The sequence below is a fragment of the Canis aureus genome, chromosome 16 (genome assembly GCF_053574225.1).
Source record: "Canis aureus isolate CA01 chromosome 16, VMU_Caureus_v.1.0, whole genome shotgun sequence".
Taxonomy (NCBI): domain Eukaryota; kingdom Metazoa; phylum Chordata; class Mammalia; order Carnivora; family Canidae; genus Canis; species Canis aureus.
The window spans coordinates 65,048,122-65,060,987 of NC_135626.1; positions in this window are offsets into that span (position 1 = coordinate 65,048,122).

Below are 12,866 nucleotides of genomic sequence, written 5' to 3' on the forward strand. Positions count from 1 at the left end.
TAAGATGCTTTTGGACAAGGCGTTCAGCTACCCTCTCACGTATGGAACTTAGTATGTAGCACCAGTGTACCACAGGAATTACTAGGAAATCGCTGGACTGTGCTTGGAGGCACTAGTCTTGTGTGACGGGTGATTCCAATTACCTCTCCCAACACTTCCGTCAAACAGAGAGCCTAGGGCTTTTAGAAGCCAAGGGTACCAGCAGGCTGGATATGGAGGTACAGGCCATAAGCTCAACTCTCAGAAGTGTGTATACATGGGAGGCAGATGTCTGCTACCCACTCGGACATGGGAGTTGGAACCTAGCTACACTCTGGTTGATGAAAGCCGTTGGAAATCGCTGTATTCAACTCAGATACACGGGAGTTCAGGCCCAGTGCTCACACATGCTTTTCCCGCAACCTCTCGCAGCCACTAACATTAGGATGTTAGCAGCTACTCCTACAGTCAGGCAGGATGCGGGAGGGGTCTGCCCTGTCCTCAGCTCTCACAGGGAAGCATGTCTTGAAGCCAGCTGTCAACTAGCTGCATTCCTATGGCCGTGAGAAGGTAGCAGTATTCTGCGTCAGGAGGTTCCAAGATTACCAGTCTACTGCACCTGGGGATACCCTCCAGGTCTGCATTGTTACCCTGCGTCTCAGAAGCCTCTGGCAAACGTCTCTGCTGAAGACCGGCGAAACTCACTCTGCAGGCAGTGTGGAACTATGAGGGACTGAGGCTGAGCTCAACTCTCAGAAGTAAGATGCTTTTGGACAAGGCGTTCAGCTACCCTCTCACGTATGGAACTTAGTATGTAGCACCAGTGTACCACAGGAATTACTAGGAAATCGCTGGACTGTGCTTGGAGGCACTAGTCTTGTGTGACGGGTGATTCCAATTACCTCTCCCAACACTTCCGTCAAACAGAGAGCCTAGGGCTTTTAGAAGCCAAGGGTACCAGCAGGCTGGATATGGAGGTACAGGCCATAAGCTCAACTCTCAGAAGTGTGTATACATGGGAGGCAGATGTCTGCTACCCACTCGGACATGGGAGTTGGAACCTAGCTACACTCTGGTTGATGAAAGCCGTTGGAAATCGCTGTATTCAACTCAGATACACGGGAGTTCAGGCCCAGTGCTCACACATGCTTTTCCCGCAACCTCTCGCAGCCACTAACATTAGGATGTTAGCAGCTACTCCTACAGTCAGGCAGGATGCGGGAGGGGTCTGCCCTGTCCTCAGCTCTCACAGGGAAGCATGTCTTGAAGCCAGCTGTCAACTAGCTGCATTCCTATGGCAGTGAGAAGGTAGCAGTATTCTGAATCAGGAGGTTCCAAGATTACCAGTCTACTGCACCTGGGGATACCCTCCAGGTCTGCATTGTTACCCTGCGTCTCAGAAGCCTCTGGCAAACGTCTCTGCTGAAGACCTGCGAAACTCACTCTGCAGGCAGTGTGGAACTGTGAGGGACTGAGGCTGAGCTCAACTCTCAGAAGTAAGATGCTTTTGGACAAGGCGTTCAGCTACCCTCTCACGTATGGAACTTAGTATGTAGCACCAGTCTACCACAGGAATTACTAGGAAATCGCTGGACTGAGCTTGGAGGGACTAGTCTTGTGTGCCGGATGATTCCAATTACCTCTCCCAACACTTCCGTAAAACAGCGAGCCTAGGCCTTTTAGAAGCCAAGGGTACCAGCAGGCTGGATGTTGAGGTACAGGCCATAAACTCAACTCTCAGAAGTGTGTATGCGTGGGAGGCAGATGTCTGCTACCCACTCGGACATGGGAGTTGGAACCTAGCTACACTGTGATTGAAGAAGGCCATTGGATATCGCTGTATTCAACTCAGATAAACGAGAGTTCAGGCCCAGTGATCACACATGCTTTTCCCGCAACCTCTCCCAGCCACTAACATAAGGATGTTAGCAGCTACTCCTACAGTCAGGCAGGATGCGGCAGGGTTCTGCCCTCTCCTCAGCTCTCACAGGGAAGCATGTCTTGAAGCCAGCTGTCAACTAGCTGCATTCCTATGGCAGTGAGAAGGTAGCAGTACTCTGAGTCAGGAGGTTCCAAGATTACCAATCTACTGCACCTGGAGATACCCTCCAGGTCTGCATTGTTAACTTGTACTCAGAAGCCTCTGGCAATCGTCTCTGGTGAAGACGTGTGAAACTCACTCTGCAGGCAGTGTGGAACTGTGAGGGACTGAGGCTGAGCTCAACTCTCAGAAGTAAGATGCTTTTGGACAAGGCGTTCAGCTACCTTCTCACATATGGAACTTAGTATTTAGCACCTGTCTACCACAAGAATTACTGGGAAATCGTGAATTGAGCTTGGAGGCACTCGTCTTGTGTGCCAGGTGATTCCAATTACCTCTCCCAGCACTTCCGTCAAACAGCGAGCCTAGGCCTTTTAGAAGCCAAGGGTACCAGCAGGCTGGATGTGGAGGTACAGGCCATAAGCTCAACTCTCAGAAGTGTTTATGCATGGGAGGCAGATGTCTGCTACCCGCTCGTACATGGGATTTGGAACCTAGGTACACTCTGGTTGAGGAAAGCCGTTGGAAATCGCTGTATTCAACTCAGATACACTGGAGTTCAGGCCCAGTGGTCACACATGCTTTTCCCTCAACCTCTCCCAGCCACTAACATTAGGATGTTAGCAGCTACTCCTACAGTCAGGCAGGATGCGGGAGGGTTCTGCCTTGTCCTCAGCTCTCACAGGGAAGCATGTCTTGAAGCCAGCTGTCAACTAGCTGCATTCCTATGGCAGTGAGAAGGTAGCAGTATTCTGAGTCAGGAGGTTCCAAGATCATCAGTCTACTGCACCTGGGGATACCCTCCAGGTCTGCATTGTTACCCTGCGTCTCAGAAGCCTCTGGCAAACGTCTCTGCTGAAGACCTGCGAAACTCACTCTGCAGGCAGTGTGGAACTGTGATGGGCTGAGGCTGAGCTCAACTCTCAGAAGTTAGATGCTTTTGGACAAGGCGTTCAGCTACCCTCTCACGTATGGAACTTAGTATGTAGCACAAGTGTACCACAGGAATTACTAGGAAATCGCTGGACTGAGCTTGGAGGCACTCGTCTTTTGTGCCGGGATATTCCAATTACCTCTACCAGCACTTCCGTCAAACAGCCAGCTAGGCCTTTTAGAAGACTAGGGTACCAGCAGGCTGGATGTGGAGGTACAGGCCATAAGCTCAACTATCAGAAGTGTGTATGCATGGGAGGCAGATGTCTGCTACCCACTCGGACATGGGAGTTGGCACTTAGCTACACTGTGATTGAAGAAGGCCATTGGAAATCGCTGTATTCAACTCAGATACACGGGAGTTCAGGCCCAGTGCTCACACATGCTTTTCCCGCAACCTCTCCCAGCCACTAACATTAGGATGTTAGCAGCTACTCCTACAGTCAGGCAGGATGCGGGAGGGTTCTGCCCTGTCCTCAGCTCTCACAGGGAAGCATGTCTTGAAGCCAGCTGTCAACTAGCTGCATTCCTCTGGCAGTGAGAAGGTAGCAGTATTCTAGTCAGGAGGTTCCAAGATTACCACTCTACTGCACCTGGAGATACCCTCCAGGTCTGCATTGTTAACTTGTACTCAGAAGCCTCTGGCAATCGACTCTGATGAAGACCTGCGAAACCCACTCTGCAGGCAGTGTGGAACTGTGAGGGACTGAGGCTGAGCTCAACTCTCAGAAGTAAGATGCTTTTGGACAAGGCGTTCAGCTACATTCTCACGTATGGAACTTAGTATGTAGCACCTGTCTACCACAAGAATTACTGGGAAATTGTGAATTGAGCTTGGAGGCACTCGTCTTGTGTGCCGGGAGATTCCAATTACCTCTCCCAGCACTTCCGTCAAACAGCGAGCCTAGGCCTTTTAGAAGCCAAGGGTACCAGCAGGCTGGATGTGGAGGTACAGGCCATAAGCTCAACTCTCAGAAGTGTGTATGCATGGGAGGCAGATATCTGCTACCCGCTCGTACATGGGATTTGGAACCTAGCTACACTCTGGTTGAGGAACCGTTTGGAAATCGCTGTATTCAACTCAGATACACGGGAGTTCAGGCCCAGTGCTCAGACACGCTTTTCCCGCATCCTCTCCCAGCCACTAACATTAGGATGTTAGCAGCTACTCCTACAGTCAGGCAGGATGCGGGAGGGTTCTGCCCTGTCCTCAGCTCTCACAGGGAAGCATGTCTTGAAGCCAGCTGTCAACTAGCTGCATTCCTATGGCAGTGAGAAGGTAGCAGTACTCTGAGTCAGGAGGTTCCAAGATTACCAGTCTACTGCACCTGGGGATACCCTCCAGGTCTGCATTGTTACCCTGCGTCTCCGAAGCCTCTGTCAAAAGTCTCTGCTGAATACCTGCGAAACTCACTCTGCAGGCAGTGTGGAACTGTGAGGGACTGAGGCTGAGCTCAACTCTCAGAAGTAAGATGCTTTTGGACAAGGCGTTCAGCTACCTTCTCACGTATGGAACTTAGTATGTAGCACCAGTCTACCACAGGAATTACTAGGAAATCGCTGGACTGAGCTTGGAGGCACTAGTCTTGTGTGCCGGGTGATTCCAGTTACCTCTCCCAACACTTAAGTCAAACAGCGAGCCTAGGCCTTTTGGAAGCCAAGGGTACCAGCAGGCTGGCTGTGGAGGTACAGGCCATAAGCTCAACTCTCAGAAGTGTGTATGCATGGGAGGCAGATGTCTGCTACCCACTCGGACATGGGAGTTGGAACCTAGCTACACTGTGATTGAAGAAGGCCATTGGAAATCGCTGTATTCAACTCAGATACACGGGAGTTCAGGCCCAGTGCTCACACATGCTTTTCCCGCAACCTCTCCCAGCCACTAACATAAGCATGTTAGCAGCTACTCCTACAGTCAGGCAGGATGCGGGAGGGTTCTGCCCTGTCCTCAGCTCTCAAAGGGAAGCATGTCTTGAAGCCAGCTGTCAACTAGCTGCATTCCTATGGCAGTTAGAAAGTAGCAGCACTCTGAGTCAGGAGGTTCCAAGATTACCAATCTACTGCACCTGGAGATACCCTCCAGGTCTGCATTGTTAACTTGTACCCAGAAGCCTCTGGCAATCGTCTCTGCTGAAGACCTGCGTAACTCACTCTGCAGGCAGGGTGGAACTGTGAGGGACTGAGGCTGAGCTCAACTCTCAGAAGTAAGATGCTTTTGGACAAGGCGTTCAGCTACCTTCTCACATATGGAGCTTAGTATGTAGCACCTGTCTACCACAAGAATTACTGGGAAATCGTGAATTGAGCTTGTAGGCACTCGTCTTGTGTGCCGGGAGATTCCAATTACCTCTCCCAGCACTTCCGTCAAACAGCGAGCCTAGGCCTTTTAGAAGCCAAGGGTACCAGCAGGCTGGATGTGGAGGTACAGGCCATAAGCTCAACTCTCAGAAGTGTGTATGCATGGGAGGCAGATGTCTGCTACCCGCTCGTACATGGGATTTGGAACCTAGCTACACTCTGGTTGAGGAAAGCCGTTGGAAATCGCTGTATTCAACTCAGATACACGGGAGTTCAGGCCCAGTGCTCACACAAGCTTTTCCCGCAACCTCTCCCAGCTACTAATATTAGGATGTTAGCAGCTACTCCTACAGTCAGGCAGGATGCGGGAGGGTTCTGCCCTGTCCTCAGCTCTCACAGGGAAGCATGTCTTGAAGCCAGCTGTCAACTAGCTGCATTCCTATGGCAGTGAGAAGGTAGCAGTATTCTGAGTCAGGAGGTTCCAAGATTACCAGTCTACTGCATCTGGGGATAGCCTCCATGTCTACATTGTTACCCTGCGTCTCAGAAGGCTCTGGCAAACGTCTCTGCTGAAGACCTGTGAAACTCACTCTGTAGGCAGTGTGGAACTGTGAGGGACTGAGGCTGAGCTCAACTCTCATAAGTAAGATGCTTTTGGACAAGGCGTTCAGCTACCTTCTCACGTATGGAAGTTAGTATGTAGCACCAGTCTACCACAGGAATTACTAGGAAATCGCTGGACTGAGCTTGGAGGCACTAGTCTTGTGTGCCGGGTGATTCCAATTACCTCTCCCAACACTTCCGTCAAACAGCGAGCCTAGGTGTTTTAGAAGCCAAGGGTACCAGCAGGCTGGCTGTGGAGTTACAGGCCATAAGCTCAACTCTCAGAAGTGTGTATGCATGGGAGGTAGATGTCTGCTACCCACTCGGACATGGGAGTTGGAACCTAGCTACACTCTGGTTGAGGAAATCCGTTGGAAATCACTGTATTCAACTCAGATACACGGGAGTTCAGGCCCAGTGCTCACACATGCTTTTCCCGAAACCTCTCCCTGCCACTAACATTAGGATGTTAGCAGCTACTCCTACAGTCAGGCAGGATGCGGTAGGGTTCTGCCTTGTCCTCAGCTCTCACAGGGAAGCATGTCTTGAAGCCATCTGTCAACTAGCTGCATTCCTATGGCAGTGAGAAGGTAGCAGTATTCTGAGTCAGGAGGTTCCAAGATTACCACTCTACTGCACCTGGAGATACCCTCCAGGTCTGCATTGTTACCCTGCGTCTCAGAAGCCTCTGGCAAACGTCTCTGCTGAAGACCTGCGAAACTCACTCTGCAGGCAGTGTGGAACTGTGAGGGACTGAGGCTGAGCTCAACTCTCCGAAGTAAGATGCTTTTGGACAAGGCGTTCAACTACCCTCTCACGTATGGAACTTAGTATGTAGCACCAGTGTACCACAGGAATTACTAGGAAATCGCTGGACTGAGCTGGGAAGGCACTAGTCTTGTGTGCCGGGTGATTCCAATTACCTCTCCCAACACTTCCGTCAAACAGCGAGCCTAGGCCTTTTAGAACCCAAGGGTACCTGCAGGCTGGCTGTGGAGGTACGGGCCATAATCTCAACACTCAGAAGTGTGTATGCATGGGAGGCAGATGTCTGCTACCCACTCGGACATTGGAGTTGGAACCTAGCTACACTGTGATTGAAAGAAGGCCATTAGAAATCGCTGTATTCAACTCAGATACACTGGATTTCAGGCCCAGTGCTCACACATGCTTTTCCCGCAACCTCTCCTAGCCAATAACATAAGGATGTTATCAGCTACTCCTACAGTCAGGTAGGATGCGGGAGGGTTCTGCCCTGTCCTCAGCTCTCACAGGGAAGCATGTCTTGAAGCCAGCTGTCAACTAGCTGCATTCCTATGGCAGTGAGAAGGTAGCAGTACTCTGAGTCAGGAGGTTCCAAGATTACCAGTCTACTGCACCTGGGGATACCCTCCAGGTCTGCATTGTTACCCTGCGTCTCAGAAGCCTCTGGCAATCGTCTCTGGTGAAGACGTGTGAAACTCACTCTGCAGGCAGTGTGGAACTGTGAGGGACTGAGGGTGAGCTCAACTCTCAGAAGTAAGATGCTTTTGGAAAAGGGGTTCAGCTACCTTCTCACATATGGAACTTAGTATGTAGCACCTGTCTACCACAAGAATTACTGGGAAATCGTGAATTGAGCTTGGAGGCACTCGTCTTGTGTGCCGGGAGTTTCCAATTACCTCTCCCAGCACTTCCATCAAACAGCGAGCCTAGGCCTTTTAGAAGACAAGGGTACCAGCAGGCCGGATGTGGAGGTACAGGCCATAAGCTCAACTCTCAGAAGTGTGTATGCATGGGAGGCAGATGTCTGCTACCCACTCGGACATGGGAGTTGGAACCTAGCTACACTGTGATTGAAGAAGGCCATTGGAAATCGCTGTATTCAACTCAGATACACGGGAGTTCAGGCCCAGTGCTCACACATGCTTTCCCCGCAACATCTCCCAGCCACCAGCATTAGGATGTTAGCAGCTACTCCTACAGTAAGGCAGGATGCTGGAGGGATCTGCCCTGTCCTCAGCTCTCACAGGGAAGCATGTCTTGAAGTCAGCTGTCAACTACCTGCATTCCTATGGCAGTGAGAAGGTAGCAGTACTCTGAGTCAGGAGGTTCCAAGATTACCAGTCTACTGCACCTGGGGATACCCTCCAGGTCTGCATTGTTACCCTGCGTCTCAGAAGCCTCTGGCAATCGTCTCTGGTGAAGACGTGTGAAACTCACTCTGCAGGCAGTGTGGAACTGTGAGGGACTGAGGGTGAGCTCAACTCTCAGAAGTAAGATGCTTTTGGAAAAGGCGTTCAGCTACCTTCTCACATATGGTTCTTAGTATGTAGCACCTGTCTACCACAAGAATTACTGGGAAATCGTGAATTGAGCTTGGAGGCACTCGTCTTGTGTGCCGGGAGATTCCAATTACCTCTCCCAGCACTTCCGTCAAACAGCGAGCCTAGGCCTTTTAGAAGCCAAGGGTACCAGCAGACTGGATGTGGAGGTACAGGCCATAAGCTCAACTCTCAGAAGTGTGTATGCATGGGAGGCAGATGTCTGCTACCCGCTCGTACATGGGATTTGGAACCTAGCTACACTCTGGTTGAGGAAAGCCGTTGGAAAACGCTGTATTCAACTCAGATACACGGGAATTCAGGCCCAGTGCTCACACATGCTTTTCCCGCAACCTCTCCCAGCCACTAACATTAGGATGTTAGCAGCTACTACTACAGTCAGGAAGGATACGGGAGGGTTCTGCCCTGTCCTCAGTTCTCACAGGGAAGCATGTCTTGAAGCCAGCTGTCAACTAGCTGCATTCCTATGGCAGTGAGAAGGTAGCAGTACTCTGAGTCAGGAGGTTCCAAGATTACCAGTCTACTGCACCTGGGGATACCCTCCAGGTCTGCATTGTTACCCTGCGTCTCAGAAGCCTCTGGCAAACGTGTCTGTTGAAGACCTGCCAAACTCACTCTGCAGGCAGTATGGAACTGTGAGGGCCTGAGGCTTAGCTCAACTCTCAGAAGTAAGATACTTTTGGACAAGGCGTTCAGCTACATTCTCACATATGAAACTTAGTATGTAGCACCTGTTTACCACAAGAATTAGTGGGAAATCGTGAATTGAGCTTGGAGGCACTCGTCTTGTGTGCCGGGTGATTCCAATTACCTCTGCCAGCACTTCCGTCAAGCAGCGAGCCTAGGCCTTTTAGAATCCAAGGGTACCAGCAGGCTGGCTGTGGAGGTACAGGCCATAAGCTCAACTCTCAGAAGTGTGTATGCATGGGAGGCAGATGTCTGCTACCCACTCGGACATGGGAGTTGGAACCTAGCTACACTGTGATTGAAGAAGGCCATTGGAAATCGCTGTATTCAACTCAGATACACGGGAGTTCAGGCCCAGTGCTCACACATGGTTTTCCCGCAACCTCTCCCAGCCACTAACATAAGGATGTTAGCAGCTACTCCTACAGTCAGGCATGATGCGGGAGGGTTCTGCCCTGTCCTTAGCTCTCACAGGGAAGCATGTCTTAAAGCCAGCTGTCAACTAGCTGCATTCCTATGGCAGTGAGAAGGTAGCAGTACTCTGAGTCAGGAGGTTCCAAGATTACCACTCTACTGCACCTGGAGATACCCTCCAGGTCTGCATTGTTAACTTGTACTCAGAAGCCTCTGGCAATCGTCTCTGGTGAAGACGTGTGAAACTCACTCTGCAGGCAGTGTGGAACTGTGAGGGACTGAGGCTGAGCTCAACTCTCAGAAGTAAGATGCTTTTGGACAAGGCGTTCAGCTACCTTCTCACATATGGAACTTAGTATATAGCACCTGTCTACCACAAGAATTACTGGGAAATCGTGAATTGAGCTTGGAGGCACTCGTCTTGTGTGCCGGGAGATTCCAATTACCTCTCCCAGCACTTCCGTCAAACAGCGAGCCTAGGCCTTTTAGAAGCCAAGGGTACCAGCAGGCTGGATGTGGAGGTACAGGCCATAAGCTCAACTCTCAGAAGTGTGTATGCATGGGAGGCACATGTCTGCTACCCGCTCGTACATGGGATTTGGAACCTAGCACACTCTGGTTGAGGAAAGCCGTTGGAAATCGCTGTATTCAACTCAGATACACGGGAGTTCAGGCCCAGTGATCACACACGCTTTTCCCGCATCCTCTCCCAACCACTATCATTAGGATGTTAGCAGCTACTCCTACAGTCAGGCAGGATGCGGGAGGGTTCGGCCCTGTCCTCAGCTCTCACAGGGAAGCATGTCTTGAAGCCAGCTTTCTACTAGCTGCATTCCTATGGCAGTGAGAAGGTAGCAGTACACTGAGTCAGGAGGTTCCAAGATTACCAGTCTACTGCACCTGGGGATACCCTCCAGGTCTGCATTGTTACCCTGCGTCTCAGAAGCCTCTTGCAAACGTCTCTGCTGTAGACCTGCGAAACTCACTCTGCAGGCAGTGTGGAACTGTGAGGGACTGAGGCTGAGCTCAACTCTCAGAAGTAAGATGCTTTTGGACAAGGCGTTCAGCTACCCTCTCAAGAATGGAACTTAGTATGTAGCACCTGTCTACCACAAGAATTACTGGGAAATCGTGAATTGAGCTTGGAGGCACTCGTCTTGTGTGCCGGGAGATTCCAATTACCTCTCCCAGCACTTCCGTCAAACAGCGAGCCGAGGCCTTTTAGAAGCCAAGGGTACCAGCAGGCTGGATGTGGAGGTACAGGCCATAAGCTCAACTCTCAGAAGTGTGTATGCATGGGAGGCAGATGTCTGCTACCCGCTCGGATATGGGAGCTGGAAACTAGCTACACTGTGATTGAAGAAGGCCATTGGAAATCGCTGTATTCAACTCAGATACACGGGAGTTCAGGCCCAGTGCTCACACATGCTTTTCCCGCAACCTCTCCCAGCCACTAACATTAGGATGTTAGCAGCTACTCCTACAGTCAGGCAGGATGCGGGAGGGTTCTGCCCTGTCCTCAGCTCTCACAGGGAAGCATGTCTTGAAGCCAGCTGTCAACTAGCTGCATTCCTATGTCAGTGAGAAGGTAGCAGTATTCTAATCAGGAGATTCCAAGATTACCACTCTACTGCACCTGGAGATACCCTCCAGGTCTGCATTGTTAACTTGTACTCAGAAGCCTCTGGCAATCGACTCTGATGAAGACCTGCGAAACCCACTCTGCAGGCAGTGTGGAACTGTGAGGGACTGAGGCTGAGCTCAACTCTCAGAAGTAAGATGCTTTTGGACAAGGCGTTCAGCTACCTTCTCACGTATGGAACTTAGTATGTAGCACCTGTCTACCACAAGAATTACTGGGAAATTGTGAATTGAGCTTGGAGGCACTCGTCTTGTGTGCCGGGAGATTCCAATTACCTCTCCCAGCACTTCCGTCAAACAGCGAGCCTAGGCCTTTTAGAAGCCAAGGGTACCAGCAGGCTGGATGTGGATGGACAGGCCATAAGCTCAACTCTCAGAAGTGTGTATGCATGGGAGGCAGATATCTGCTACCCGCTCGTACATGGGATTTGGAACCTAGCTACACTCTGGTTGAGGAACCGTTTGGAAATCGCTGTATTCAACTCAAATACACGGGAGTTCAGGCCCAGTGCTCAGACACGCTTTTCCCGCATCCTCTCCCAGCCACTAACATTAGGATGTTAGCAGCTACTCCTACAGTCAGGCAGGATGCGGGAGGGTTCTGCCCTGTCCTCAGCTCTCACAGGGAAGCATGTCTTGAAGCCAGCTGTCAACTAGCTGCATTCCTATGGCAGTGAGAAGGTAGCAGTACTCTGAGTCAGGAGGTTCCAAGATTACCAGTCTACTGCACCTGGGGATACCCTCCAGGTCTGCATTGTTACCCTGCGTCTCCGAAGCCTCTGTCAAAAGTCTCTGCTGAATACCTGCGAAACTCACTCTGCAGGCAGTGTGGAACTGTGAGGGACTGAGGCTGAGCTCAACTCTCAGAAGTAAGATGCTTTTGGACAAGGCGTTCAGCTACCTTCTCACGTATGGAACTTAGTATGTAGCACCAGTCTACCACAGGAATTACTAGGAAATCGCTGGACTGAGCTTGGAGGCACTAGTCTTGTGTGCCGGGTGATTCCAGTTACCTCTCCCAACACTTAAGTCAAACAGCGAGCCTAGGCCTTTTGGAAGCCAAGGGTACCAGCAGGCTGGCTGTGGAGGTACAGGCCATAAGCTCAACTCTGAGAAGTGTGTATGCATGGGAGGCAGATGTCTGCTACCCACTCGGACATGGGAGTTGGAACCTAGCTACACTGTGATTGAAGAAGGCCATTGGAAATCGCTGTATTCAACTCAGATACACGGGAGTTCAGGCCCATTGCTCACACATGGTTTTCCCGCAACCTCTCCCAGCCACTAACATTAGGATGTTAGCAGCTACTCCTACAGTCAGGCATGATGCGGGAGGGTTCTGCCCTGTCCTTAGCTCTCACAGGGAAGCATGTCTTAAAGCCAGCTGTCAACTAGCTGCATTCCTATGGCAGTGAGAAGGTAGCAGTACTCTGAGTCAGGAGGTTCCAAGATTACCAGTCTACTGCACCTGGGGATACCCTCCAGGTCTGCATTGTTAACTTGTACTCAGAAGCCTCTGGCAATCGTCTCTGGTGAAGACGTGTGAAACTCACTCTGCAGGCAGTGTGGAACTGTGAGGGACTGAGGCTGAGCTCAACTCTCAGAAGTAAGATGCTTTTGGACAAGGCGTTCAGCTACCTTCTCACATATGGAACTTAGTATATAGCACCTGTCTACCACAAGAATTACTGGGAAATCGTGAATTGAGCTTGGAGGCACTCGTCTTGTGTGCCGGGAGATTCCAATTACCTCTCCCAGCACTTCCGTCAAACAGCGAGCCTAGGCCTTTTAGAAGCCAAGGGTACCAGCAGGCTGGAGGTGAAGGTACAGGCCACAAGCTCAACTCTCAGAAATGTGTATGCTTGGGAGGCAGATGTCTGCTACCCGCTCGTACATGGGATTTCGAACCTAGCTACACTCTGGTTGAGGAAAGCCGTTGGAAATCG